Source organism: Podarcis bocagei (genome assembly GCF_964188305.1).
Source record: "Podarcis bocagei genome assembly, chromosome: 16".
In the NCBI taxonomy this organism is placed as follows: domain Eukaryota; kingdom Metazoa; phylum Chordata; class Lepidosauria; order Squamata; family Lacertidae; genus Podarcis; species Podarcis bocagei.
The window spans coordinates 36,160,921-36,175,426 of record NC_138142.1 but is presented as its reverse complement, the minus strand read 5'-3'; the positions used below and the strand labels follow the sequence as shown (position 1 = coordinate 36,175,426).

At 50.4% G+C, this 14,506-nt stretch overlaps 1 protein-coding gene across 4 annotated transcripts in view; it reads right to left on the bottom strand.

The window, feature by feature from the left end:
• LOC308575111 (mothers against decapentaplegic homolog 4-like) overlaps positions 1-11,762 on the bottom strand; it is a 36,767-nt gene extending 25,005 nt beyond the window's left edge. The window contains exon 1 of one of the 4 annotated variants that reach the window (XM_081173612.1): positions 11,650-11,762. The gene's annotated coding sequence lies outside the window, so the exon portion shown is untranslated. Of the gene's footprint in view, positions 1-1,118; positions 1,152-4,480; positions 4,713-11,649 lie in introns of those variants that run through there. The other 3 variants (XM_081173611.1, XM_081173614.1, XM_081173613.1) reach the window with 3 other exon arrangements.
• Positions 11,763-14,506: the final 2,744 nt, after the last annotated feature.

Here is a 14,506-nt window from a genome sequence, read left to right as displayed (position 1 = left end):
TTGCGTTCCGAAACGTTCGAAAGCCAAAAACTCAGTACGGAAGCCTCAAAACGGAAAACTCAATACGGAAGCCACGTTTCATGTTCGACTTCCGAGGCGCGTTTGAAAACCAAAGCATTTGCTTCCGGGTTTGTGGCGTTCGAAAACCAAAACGTTTGTCAATGTTCGGAAACCGAGGTGCCGCTGTGTTTTATTATTATTATGCTCTGTAAAATGTGTTCTTAATGTGGTAAGATGCCCGGGGATCTTTTCATAGAGTCATAAAATCACAGTTATAAGGGACCTTAAGGATCATTTCATCCAAACCCTCGCAGTGCAGGAATAAGCAACTGTCCCATATGTTTACCAGCTCCATCTGGTACGCAGGATGAGACCCTACCTGCCCACAGACAGTCTCGCCAGAGTGGTGCATGCTCTGGTTTTCTCCCGCTTGGACTACTGCAATGCGCTCTACGTGGGGCTACCTTTGAAGGTGACCCGGAAACTACAACTAATCCAGAACACGGCAACTAGACTGGTGACTGGGAGCGGCCACCGAGACCACATAACACCGGTCCTGAAAGACCTACATTGGCTCCCAGTACGTTTCCGAGCACAATTCAAAGTGTTGGTGCTGACCTTTAAAGCCCTAAACGGCCTCGGCCCTGTATACCTGAAGGAGCGTCTCCACCCCCATCGTTCTGCCCGGACACTGAGGTCCAGCACCGAGGGCCTTCTGGCTGTTCCCTCACTGCGAGAAGCCAAGTTACAGGGAACCAGGCACAGGGCCTTCTTGGTAGTGGCACCCGCTCTGTGGAGTGCCCTCCCACCAGATGTCAAAGAGAAAAACAACTACCAAAGAGAAAAACAACTACCAGAGAAAAACAACTAGAAGACATCTGAAGGCAGCCCTGTTTAGGGAAGCTTTTAATGTTTAATAGACTATTGTATTTTAATATTCTGCTGAAAGCCGCCCAGAGTGGCTGGGGAAACCCAGCCAAATGGGCAGGGTATAAATAAATTATTATTAGGATCAAACCTGCAACACTGAAGTTATCAGCACCGCGCTCTAACCAACTGAGCGCTATATAAATTGAAATCATCATCATAATATCTGAGCTGAATACCAGATTACTCACTGCAAACACTGATGCACTCAGCACTGGATTGTGGGGGGGGGGTCTCTTAAAGCATTTTGGGGGAAGTGAATGGTGGGAAATTTATGCTAATAGGTGAAAGAGGGTGGTCATTGGTTTGCTTCAGAAAGAGAGGTCAACAGCTGGGAGTGGAAGCCACATGGGCCGTGAATAAACTGAGCTTCCCAGTCCAGGGACAGTCTACCTCTTAAGTTCCTGTCCTGGAGGGGGGGTATATAAACAGTGGGCTTCCTACAGGCATCCTGGAAAGAGAGACGAGTTAAGCCTGGAGAAGAGGAGGTTAAGGGGTGATATGATAGCCATGTTCAAATATATAAAAGGATGTCACATAGAGGAGGGAGAAAGGTGGTTTTCTGCTGCTCCAGAGAAGCGGACACGGAGCAATGGATCCAAACTACAAGAAAGAAGATTCCACCTAAACATTAGGAAGAACTTCCTGACAGTAAGAGCTGTTCGACAGTGGAATTTGCTGCCAAGGAGTGTGGTGGAGTCTCCTCCTTTGGAGGTCTTTAAGCAGAGGCTTGACAACCATATGTCAGGAGTGCTCTGATGGTGTTTCCTGGGTTGGACTCGATGGCCCTTGTGGTCTCTTCCAACTCTATGATTCTATGATTCTAAGCCGATCCAGCAGGGCTCTCCTTACAGAAATAGCCATGGCTGTGGAGAATGAAGCCTCCCTAGTCTTACGCAGTCTACCTCCAAAGGCCAGGTACTAGGAAGAGAGAGCAGGGGTGAGCTGTTGCTTGTGAGCTTTGTGGCTTCTTCCTTTCAGAGTCAGGATATTGGGCTAGATGGGCATTTGACCTAACAAAGATCTTCTTAGGTTCTTAAGGACTGGAGCAGAGATTTGGGTCAGGGCTGGCAACGTTCCCATTTATGTATATATCCCTCCCCTACTAAACACACACACAAACGGGGTCCCTTCAGAGTATAACAACTCAGGAAGAAGGCTGCATGTACTACACTTTATAAAAGCATGTTTACGTTATGCAGATTTCCAGCAAAACCTCTGTTGCCTTGACCCAATTTATTATGCAAATGCTTTTACTACTTTCCAGGAATTATTCTGGAATTCATGGAGAGCAGAGATAAGGGGCCATGAGCAAGGCTCTGAAGTATCCGACTTCTAAAGCGGGACAGGGAACTCTCCAAATATTGTGGGACTCCAACTCCCATCGTGCAGCGCATCCAGCGGTCATGGATAATGGGAGTTGTAGTCGAGTGATGGCTGGAGAGCCACCGATTCTCTTCTAAAAGACGGGCACCTCATTTGGAAACTCCCTGAGGCTTTCTGAGATTGCACCCGCCTATCTTCTATCATTGCTTAGAACCATGAGAGCTAGTAAGTTTGCCCGGCTTAGAAAGGAAAGAAATCAAAGGTTCTTTGGAACGTAACTGACCAGCCTCGCTGGTGAAAAATATATCTAAGCCAGAAACGTACCTAAGTGAGACATAAGACAAAAATCTCTGGAAGAAGTGAGGTGGAAAAACAGTCACCACTGAGCCAGACGGAGCAATGGTCTGAGTCAGCGTAAGGCGGATTCCTACATCCGCATTTAAACCAGGCCTTTATTAGAATTGTAGATTTGGGACCCCAAGGTTCATCTAGTCCAACCCCCTGCAATGTGCGGGTGGCGCTGTGGGTTAAACCACAGAGCCTAGGACTTGCCGATCAGAAGGTCGGCGGTTTGAATCCCCGCGACAGGGTGAGCTCCCATTGCTCGGTCCCTGCTCCTGCCCACCTAGCGGTTCGAAAGCACGTCAAAATGCAAGTAGATAAATAGGTACCACTCCGGCGGGAAGGTAAACGGCGTTTCCATGCACTGCTCTGGTTCGCCAGAAGCGGCTTAGTCATGCTGGCCACATGACCCGGAAGCTGTACACTGGCTCCCTCGGCCAATAAAGCGAGATGAGCGCCGCAACCCCAGAGTCAGCCACGACTGGACCTAATGGTCAGGGGTCCCTTTACCTTTACAACATAGAATACATTTGACCATGAGGACTAGAAACCTAGCGTTACATTTAAGGGAAAGGCCACAAAGTCACTGGTTGAGAATATGCTTTGCACACATAGAAGATACCCAGAGTCTGAAGAGGCACTGCCAGTCCGAGCTGAACAGACCAACGTTTTGACTTGGCGTAAGGCCACATTCGGGGAGGTGACCGTCCCCACCTAATCCTGGAATAAAACAAGAACGGATGTAGCAGCAGTAAAGGAACGTGCTTGTGCCAGGATGACGGGAGTCATGCGAGGGGAAAAGGATTCCTCCCTGTAACTTTGGAAGGAGGGACAGGGAGGCGTGACGCCCAGCCATCGCGGCAGAAAAACTGGAGACTGTGGGTGGGTCACGTGCAAGATTCCCTGCCCTTTAATAAGTTTCAGAAGAGAAGGATATTTATTCACCAGTCTGAGCTCCCTGGGGAAAGAGGAAAGGGGAAAAGATTGACTAGAGGTTTTGTTTTGTTTTTGTCTTCCATGTTCTGGGTGGGCAGATAAAATAATATTGGGGTGCATTGTTTATTCCACGCTGAGTAGACACACATTGAAATCAGCAGTTAAAAACTAGCTTGCTTTGTTTGACTGTGTCTGCTCAGGGCAGAAAGAGCATCAAACTCAACCCAGGGTTCTTTCGCTCAGAAGAGAAGTAGAGCCTAGTGGTTAGAGGTGAGCAGAGGGAAGACTCGTGGTGGTGGGGGAGTGGAATGTGAGGTCCCGGACTCCTGGGTTCTTTCTCTCCCCACACTTTCTCTTTGGGCCCAAGCATGGGTCAAAGCTGGTGGGGATAATGTAGCCCAGTCAAACATATAAATGTCCCCCAAGCAGCACATCCAGGGACAGAGACTTAGAGGCGGGAATCATCTTGAAATGACACAGAAACACAAAAAACTGCCTTGCACTGAGTCAGATGGTTGGTCTATCTAGCTCAGTATTGTCAACACGGGCCGGCAGCAGCCCTCCGGGGCTTCGGAGGGTGTGTGTGTGCATCTCTCCATGCCCTACCCGGAGATGCCATCATGAATCGAACCTGGCACCACCTGCGCGCAAAGCCACCGCGCTGCAGCCTTTCCCCATAAACAATGCAAGGTTCTAGTCCTCATCGTTCTGAACAAAGCACAAACCCTCAGGCAGGGGCCTCTCCTCCCAGCCCTACCTGGCCATGCCTGGGACCTTTTGCAGGCCAAGCAGATGAGCTGCCTCGGCCCCTCCCGGAGAAGTGGGGTGGGGGACAGGGAAAGGAGGGGCAGCGATCTGAAAGCTGGAGGAGAGGAAACTCCGGACCCCGGTGCCCAGAAGTGGCGTGGAAAGGTTGGGGGGCAGCGATGCGGGGGGGGGGGGAACTCACCGGCTATGGGCGATCCCTCTCCGGGGTGCACGGATGCTCTCCGCGGGGCTCAGGCATGCTCCCCTGGACGTGGCAGGCGGATTAAGCCCCCCTTGAAGGCGGCGGGACGCGCGGCGGCGGCGGCTGCTTTGGAGAGGAGCGCGCGCTCTCTTTGCGCTCCCTTCTCCAAATGGGAGCGAAAGACGGGGAAGGAGGCGGCGGCGAAGGCGCAGACTAAACACAGCCGAGCCAGACAATCGCCTGCCTGCTAGTCATGCTGTCAGCCGCAGCTTCGCCTCGGGGGGAGAGAGAGAAAGAGGGAGAGGGAGAGGGAGGGAGATGGGAAAAAGCAAATAGCGAATTCTCCACGGGGTCAGGCTGAGCGCAGCCCCTGCCGCCCTTCCGCTTCCCCATCTCCCGCCTCTCTCTCAACCGAACGAGATATTTATTGACATTTCCACCCCCGTCTTTCTTATCCCAGGAGATCACGCTTCCCTTCCCTGTTTGGTCCTTCCAACAACCCTGGGAGGTAGGCTGGGGGGAGAGCGCGCAGATGGCTGAGTGGGGAGGATTCGAACCCTGTACCTTCCCATCTCTGTTCATTTTGATTTGCATACCGCCTTTCCAGATTACTGGGCGCGAGGCGGGTTTTCAAAGCCGGAGAAACAGCAAAACAGGCGGCAGAGATCACACACGCGCCTGATCACAATCTGATCCAATATGAAAATGTCATAATAATAAAGACATAACTTTGGAATAAACAGCTTATATCCAAGCAAGCGATGTTCAGCACTCCATTAGAATACAATAGTAAACAGCAAAACTGAAAATCAGAAATTGATAATTAAGCAAACCCAGTCTTAGCAATTGCAATAATTACTAAACTATAATCAATAAAAATAACAGCAATGCATAAAATGCATAAAATACAAGGACATATAAAACCATGTAAAAGGATCAAATTGAGAAACAGGGACACACAATTTTTTTTTTAAAAAAAAAGACATCCCTGAATTCCCAGGCCCTTTAAGCTGCTACACTGCACTTGATCCTGTAAGCCAGGGCTGAGGGTGGGAGAGGCTAAGGGGACGTTGGCAGGGCAACAAATGCAAATTTCACCTTTGTATGGCAGGTGAGTTTCTACACCTGCGCCTACCTCTCTATCCTCTGTCCAGGGCAGTGGCGTAGCGTGGGGGGTGCAGGGGGGGCCGGCCGCACCGGGCGCAACATCTGGGGGTTAGGGTTAGGGGGCGCAAATCCACGGGTTAGGGGGCGCAAATTACTTGCCTTGCCCCGGGTGCTGACAACCCACGCTACGCCACTGGTCCAGGGAACCAAAGGAGCATGTGGAGAGTTTGAGGACACATTCCGGTCATCCTCCTCCAAAAAACCTAGCATGAAGCAGGACCAGTGAAGGCCTGGGAAATGCCCCGAGGGCCAGAGAAAGAAGTCTGGAGGGCCACATTCAATGCCCAGACCTGAGGCTCCCCACCCGTGCTTTATGCACCAGATCTTGCTTCCTTTCCCAATCGGGGCAACCATAGCTAGGATTACCCCTTTAGCCCTTCTTCTCTCTTCCAGAACTTAACAAAAATAACTGAGCAGCTTCTATTCTTCGCTCTCCCCTGTAATAAAAAGGTAAAAGGACCCCTGACCATTAGGTCCAGTCGTGGCCGACTCTGGGGTTGCGGCGCTCATCTCGCTTCATTGGCCGAGGGAGCCGGCGTACAGCTTCCGGGTCATGTGGCCAGCATGACTAAGCCACTTCTGGAGAACCAGAGCAGCGCACGGAAATGCCGTTTACCTTCCCGCTGGAGCGGTACCTATTTATCTACTTGCACTTTGACGGGCTTTCAAACTGCTAGGTTGGCAGGAGCAGGGACTGAGCAACGGGAGCTCACCCTGTCACAGGGATTCGAACTGCCAACCTTCTGATCGGCAAGTCCTAGGCTCTGTGGTTTAACCCACAGCGCCACCCACGTCCCTCTCCCCTGTAATATCCCCTGGTTATTACCTCTCTCCTGAGACTTATAAAAGATCAGAGCAGTCTCTCCTTCCTCCCACCAATTCACAGGCCTTGGCTCCCCACACTGTCGTATCCCAGGTCGGGGGGTAGAGTTGGGAACTGCGCCTGTTGAATTTCAGCCTGTCGGCATCAAAATCAGGCAGCAGGAACCTTGACTTGAGCCAGAAAGTCCCTATCAACATTTCCCAAAGTGTGTGCCAGGCGCAGACTAAAGTGTCAGACTGACTAAATGTGTAAAAGTCTTTCATTAGGCACAAAAAACCCCCAAAATACTAGCTGTGGAGGCACCTGTCCTCTGTATCTCAGGGTGATTCACTGTCCAAATTTTGCCTCCTTCATTTATTTAGTATCTGTTACCTTTTTTTTTTTTTTTTTGCTCACTCTTCCAAAAGAATGAAGGATTCTCCCCTGTCTTAACCTGCACAACAACCCTGCAAAGTAGTTCAGGCTGAGGGCTCTCTCAAGGCTGCACCCGCCAGACTTTTGTGTACCCCACCAGACCCATCCAGCATTGCCAAAGTTCAGGGATGATGGGAGGAGGAGGAGGAGGAGGAGGAGGAGGAGAAGAAGAAGAAGAAGAAGAAGAAGAAGAAGAAGAAGAAGAAGAGGAGGAGGAGTTTGGATTTGATATTCCGCTTTCTCACTACCTTAAGGAGTCTCAAAGCGGTTAACAATCTCCTTTCCCTTCCTCCCCCACAACAAACACTCTGTGAGGTGAGTGGGGCTGAGAGACTTCAAAGAAGTGTGACTAGCCCAAGGTCACCCAGCAGCTGCATGTGGAGGAGCGGAGACGCGAACCCGGTTCCCCAGATTACGAGTCCACTGCTCTTAACCACTACACCATGCTGGCTCTCTTTGTAATCCACAACCTCCGGAGGGTAACCATTCACACTGATTACCCCAGGTCAACTGTTTTGGGGAGATGCGAGAGTCACAGGCAATTCCGATTTTAATTCAGAGAATAAGCATCCTTCTTTGGGGGGCGTTAGACGTTTAAGGGGAACACAGGAAAAGCCTGCTAGATCAGGCCAATGGCATCCTATTCTCACAGCGGCCACTGGGGAAGCAGGATCTGACCACAAGAGCAACTCTCCCCCTCTGTGGGATTCAAAAGCATCACTGCCTCTGGCAGAGCCATTGATCATAGACATCATAAAACTGGAAGGGACCCTGAAGATCATTTGCATTGCAGGAATACGCAGCTGCCCCTTATGGGGATCGAACCTGCAACCTTTGCATTATTAGCACCATGCTCTAACCAGCTGAGCTATCCAGGCTGTTCAATAGCCCTCCTCCATGAATCTGTCCAATCCTCTTATAGAGCCATCAGAGTTGGTGGTGGGGGGTTAGGGGCGAGGTAGTGCCTCTGATAAGGGACGCGGGTGGCGCTGTGGGTTAAACCACAGAGCCTAGGACTTGCTGATCAGAAGGTCGGCGGTTCGAATCCCCGCGACGGGGTGAGCTCCCATTGCTCGGTCCCTGCTCCTGCCCACCTAGCAGTTCAAGAGCACAAAAGTGCAAGTAGATAAATAGGTACCACTCTGGCAGGAAGGTAAACGGCGTTTCCATGCGCTGCTCTGGTTCGCCAGAAGCGGCTTAGTCCTGCTGGCCGCATGACCCAGAAGCTGTACGCCGGCTCCCTCGGCCAATATAGTGAGATGAGTGCCACAACCCCAGAGTCGGCCACGACTGGACCCAACCGTCAGGGGTCCCTTTACTTTACTAGTGCCTCTGATAGGGGGGGCACGCCATGCTCCTGCTGGGGCAGTTTGTCCACCTTTGGTTCCCACCCCACACTCAGCTCTCACCTGTGGCTCCCAGAAGCTCTCGGCATGCGATAGCGCCCACACTCCGGGAAACGGCTTTGACTGGCCAGCTAAAGCAGATGAGGGGAGTCAATTGGTCTCAAACCCTAGGTGAGTTAGGGGCTTCCCCTGCATGCGAAAACAGGCTCTGGAGGACTGAGCGGACGAGACCAAGAGTGGGTCTCTTTTGGGACGAGAAGGCTGTAGAACATGGGTAGGCAAACTAAGGCCCGGGGGCCGGATCCGGCCCAATTGCCTTCTCAATCCAGCCCACGGATGGTCCGGGAATCAGCATGTTTTTACATGAGTAGAATGTGTCCTTTTATTTAAAATGCATCTCTGGGTTATTTGTGGGGCCTGCCTGGTGTTTTCATATGAGCAGAATGTGGTACCTCTGGATGCGAATGGGATCCGTTCTGGAGCCCTGTTCACATCCTGAAGCGAACGCAATCCGCATCTGCGAGGGTCGAGATTCACCACTTCCGCGCATGCGCGTGACGTCATTTTGAGCGTCTGCGCGAGCGGCGAAACCCAGAAGTAACGCGCTCCGTAACGCCGTGGAAAGCAACCCGAAAACGCTCAACCCAAAGCTACTTCAACCAGAGGTATGACTGTATTTAAAATGCATCTCTGGGTTATTTGCGGAGGATAGGGATTCATTCATTTCCCCCCAAAACAATATAGTATGCCCCCCCCACAAGGTCTGAGGGAAGTGGACTGGCCCCCTGCTGGAAAAGTTTGCTGACCCCTGATGTAGAAAGAAGTGAGGGGCAGATGGGGCTCGTCCACCTGGGAAGGGAGCCCATCTAGAAGAAGGAAAACTCGGATCCTAAACCTCTACCTTTGGCAGAAGAAAAAGCTCAGGAATAAATCTTACACAAATCCAGAGTGGAGCCCCTAAGACGGTTGGACGGTGCCTTGTACGCCTCCTTCCAGCAACTCCTGCAGCCAAGCTGGTGTCAAATGTCTTGCCGGTTTCTTTTTGACTACATCAGTGAGGCTGAGGGGGGGGGGTCTGTGCAGCCCAGGCCCTCCAGACACACGGCCGAGGCTTGTGCCCCAAAGAGGTCACTTTGGTGCTGGTTTGACTCCCCTCCATTATCTCTCAAGACAGACGGATGTCAACAAACAGAGTTGGTGGCCATCGCTGCCTCCAGTGGCCATGAGTTCCACAGTCTTAACTAAGCGCTGAATGTTTATCTGTCCTGAATCTTCCAACATTCAGCTTCACTGCACTTCCACGACTTCTGGTGTTATGAGGGATAAAAGCTTTCCTTTACTCGCTTCCTCCATGCCCCGCATCGTTTTATAAACCGTGTCGCCTTTTCTCTAAACGAAAGAGTCCCAAACGTGGCAATCTTTCCTTATAAGGGAGAACACGGAGCCGGTGTTTTTTTCTGAAAGGAGCATTTGCAAATGGGAAGGAAAAAAAAACACCAGAATTCATGGGGCAGAGATGGAAATATTGCGTGAGGGGCAGGTGTGGGAACGCAAATCCTCCCTCCATATAACACACTCTTGTTGTGCATTGCTGTGTCTCAGCAAGCTGATTTCCCAGCAAACTCTGGGAAAATCCTTGGTGGTTTCGCAGACACAACAACAGGAGGAGAGAAATTAATCTCTTGCGAGCCTAGGACACTATAAGATACCAGACACAATGTTTTCACACCCTATAAACCCTTCTCCCTTCCAAGAGAATAATAAAAAAGTCCCACAAACTACACATCTGTTGATTATGGTTATGCTTTGTCTCTGCCAGAGGCGGCAACAAATCCAAGTTTCTGGAAAAACACAGGAGGGAGGGAAAAGTGAATAGAAAGGTTTCCCCCCTCCCTCTCTTATAACACTGAACATCCAATGAAGGTGAAGGTTCAGGTAAGGTAAAAAAAGGTAAAGGACCCCTGGACGGTTAAGTCCAGTCAAAGGCGACTATTAGGTTCCGGCACTCATCTTGCTTTCAGGACGAGGGAGCCGGCGTTTGTCCACAGACAGCTTTCCGGGTCATGTGGCCAGAGGGACTAAACCGCTTCTGGTGCAGCGGAACACCAGGAAGGAAACCAGAGAGCACGGAAACGCCTTTTACCTTCCCGCTGCAGCGGTACCTATTTATCTACTTGCACTGGTGTGCTTTTGAACTGCTAGGTTGGCAGGAGCTGGGACAGAGCAACGGGAGCTCGCTCCACCACGGGGATTCAAACCGCCGACCTTCTGATCGGCAAACCCAAGAGGCTCAGTGGTTTAGGCCACAGCGCCACCCACAGATAAGGACCAGCCGCCTGAGAAACAGTTTCTATTCAAATGCGATTTTGGTTTTAAACGCAGTGTAAGGTAGTTTCTATGGCAGTATACTGTATTTAATTACGGGGTATCAGAGTTTTTAGGGGGCTAACCGGGCTGGGATAGCTGGCTTGTTGGTTTGTGAATATCTGGTGTAGATTTTCGGTTTCCTGTATGGGACAATCAGTGGCGTAGCGTGGGGGGTGCAGGGGGGGCCGGCCGCACCGGGCACAACATCTGGGGGTTAGGGTTAGGGGGCGCAAATCCACGGGTTAGGGGGCGCAAATCCACGGGTTAGGGGGCGCAAATCCACGGGTTAGGGGGCGCAAATTACTTGCCTTGCCCCGGGTGCTGACAACCCACGCTACGCCACTGGGGACAATGACAATAAAGATTATCGTATCGTATAAAAGAAAAGCCCTTCTTCTCTCTCGCAGAGCAGCTAAACTGTGGAACTCTCTCCCACAAGGTGTACTGATGGCCACCAGCCTTGTGCGACTTTAAAAGAGCATTAGACAAATGCACGGGAAACAAGGCTTTCAGTGTCTACTGACCCTGATGACTATGCTGTCTGCTTCCACTGTCGGAGGCAGTGATGTGCCTCTGAATATTAGCTACTAGAAACCGCAAGAGGCGTGAGCTGCTCTCGTGTTCAGGTTCTGCTTGCAGCTTCCCATTGGGGCGCGTGGCTGGCCACTAGGAGAACAGGATCATGGACTAGATGGGCTGCTGGTCTGATCCAGTAGCCAGGGTGTTTTAATGCTGTTGTGGAACCTCCAGCACCAGGGCCAGTCTACCTGATTCCTGGGTTCTTACGGGCATCTGGACACCTTATGTTCTTACGGGCTCTGGTGATGGTGCTGGGTGCAGGGGAAGGGAAATGGGGAGGGAAGTTATAGTTCAGATCTGACTTTCTTTAGACAACCAGTTGACAGTAGTCGGGCGAGCCAGCTATTCCTGGACCTGGGGAGAGGTGTGCGCATCAGTTGCGGGGTGCAAAGAAATCATGTAAGGGGTGGATAATAAAATAATATGCAGGGGGAGTAAAAATGGAAGCCGTTGGGAATGAGCTAGGTACTCACCCCATAGGCGCTGGTTGGTCCCTCCTGCTCAGCAACCCACCCGCCTTCCCAACACTTGGAGAAACAAAATAAAAATCAGCCCCTCCGCTTTGCAACTTGTTCACAACAATAACATAAAGAACAGCCTTTGGGAACGTGTGGAAGCACACCAAGGCCGGCAGCCAATGGGAAGCGTCGGCACAGGCGGCCGCCAAGATTCCGGCCAATAGGCGCCTCGGGCCCATCAAAGCTTGGGGAGGGGGGGAAGCGGGGCGTGGCCAGCCCGTTCCATGAAAGGCAATATATACGTTCGGCGGACTCAAAAGGGAGCAAAAGCTTTTGTTTTGGGCTGTACCACTTTCTTCAGGAAAGGGGGGGGGTTATTTGAGGCTTTGCGAGCTCTGCAGCTGATGCAAATATATATGCAATATCTGGCTTCTCAGCTCAAGAAACTGGCTTGAGACTTATTCTCCCGACAGAGCAACATGCAAATGTCATGAAATAGAAAATAAACCCTGAACCACACGCACCATTTTACATGTGAACTACTAAATGAAAATCCCTGGGGTGGGCAGAAATAGAATCCTCTCTTAGTTCTGGAAACAAGGCAAGACATATGTGCTTATAGTTCAGGTCAGGTCAAGTGACAGGTTTTTGAAGCTGTTTTCTCTGGAGGCTAGCAAGGCTGCAAGCGATGGGCACTGCTGTTGTTGTTTAGTCGTGTCCAACTCTTCATGACCCCATGGACCAGAGCACGCCAGGCACGCCTGTCTTCCACTGCCTCCCGCAGTTTAGTCAAAATCATGCTAGTAGCTTCGAGAACACTGTCCAACCATCTCGTCCTCTGCAGTGGCGTAGCGTGGGTTGTCAGCACCAGGGGCAAGGCAAGTAATTTGCGCCCCCTAACCTGTGGATTTGCACCCCCTAACCCTAACCCCCAGATGTTGCGCCCGGCGCCCCCTGCACCCCCCACGCTACGCCACTGGTCCTCTGTCGTCCCCTTCTCCTTGTGCCCTCCATTTTTCCCAACATCAGCGTCTTTTCCAGGGAGTCTTCTCTTCTCATGAGGCGGCCAAAGTACTGGAGCCTCAGCTTCAGGATCTGTCCTTCCAGTGAGTACTCAGGGCTGATTTCTTTCAGAATGGAGAGGTTTGGTCTTCTTGCAGTCCATGGGACTCCCCAGCACCAGAATTCAAAAGCATCAATTCTTCGGCAAAGCTACCAGTCCTGAATGATCAAGGGGTGTGTGTGTGTTGTTAGAAGCAAAGGAAGATGCTTCAGAGCCAAACCGCTGGTTCATCTAGGTTTAGTACCATCTACACCAGGGCTTCCCAAACTCGGGTCTCCAGCTGTTTTTGGACTACAACTCCCATCATCCCTAGCTAGCAGGATCAGTGGTCAGGGATGATGGGAACTGTAGTCCAAAAACAGCTGGAGACCCAAGTTTGGGAAACACTGGTCTACACAGTCAGTGGAATTCATACAGGTGTATTTTCCCACCAGTCCTACCTGGAGATTAAACCTGGGCCCTTCTACATGCAAAAGCAGATGCTCTACCACTGAGCTACTTCCCCTACTTTGCTGCATCAGTAACACTCCTTGCTCAACACCTCTATAGATGCTACCCAAATAAAAACATGAAAGCATTTTTGCATGACAAGCACCAAAGTGGCTAGGCAATTTTTTTTTTAGCATTAATGGGGTATTCTTCCATATTTCCAGAGGGCATCAATTACCATCACCTCTGCAAACATCTCACAGCTCCAGCTAGTTCTGAACAAGATTCCCCATGGATCAGATATTTAAAGCCAGCTGCTAACAATGCTTCATAGCAAACTACATTGATTAAAAAAAATAACAAGCTTAGGGGATGTATTCTAAGCCAGAGGGCATTTGTGGTCCTAAAATCTGCTCCCGTAACCATGGTTACAGCTGCAGCAGTGTCCCCACACATAACCACAGGCTTGCACCCCATTGCATAACCACTCGTCTCTTACCTGTGTCCCATCGTAAGCTGCACTCTTTTCATTCATACCCTCAAAGCTCCTTCAAATTTAATGGTGGATGGAAAACAAAGGCTTTGGGAAAACAGAGGTGTGTAACTAAGCAGAGTGGCTGGTAAAGAACTTTCCCTTTGCTGGTATCAGCAGGCAAAGAAATATTTGAACAGCTTGCATTTTTGCTAGAGGTGGTACCACTGACTCCAAATATGAAATACTGAAATCTTCTTTGTTTCACATTCTGTGTTCGGCAAGTTTCAAAACTCCAGAGATTGACCATTATTATAGTTTTGGATGAATTTCTGGAGGGGTAAGTGTGTTAAGGGACTATTTGTTTTTCTGCAATCACTCAAGGATCTTGTCGCATCAACTTTTGTGGATTGGGTCCACAGATGCACCTGACAAAAGTAGACTTGAGGCCAGAAGAAATCTGTTAAATTGTTTGTTTTTGGTAGTCTGGAGAGGAGGAAGTGGCTTGTATCTAAATGCGACATATGTACAAATCCATCCATTTCTGCATCTTTTCCTCCCTGTTTCAGACACTAGAAACAAGCTGGGAGACAGATACTTAAATTGCAAAACAATGCTCATCTCTATGCTTAGGGACCCAGAGCCAAGGTTGTTTCAGAGATGGTGAAAAGTAAAGGACCTCTGGATGGTTAAGTCCAGTTAAAGGTGACTATGGGGTTGTGGCACTCATTTCGCTTTCAGGCCGAGGGAGCCGACATTCGTCCACACACAAGCTTTCCGAGTCATGTGGCCAGCATGACTAAACCACTTCTGGTGCAACAGGACACTGTGACGGAAACCAGAGCGCATGGAAACGCTGTTTACTTTCCCGTTGCAGTGGCGCCTATTTATCTACTTGCACTGGCGTG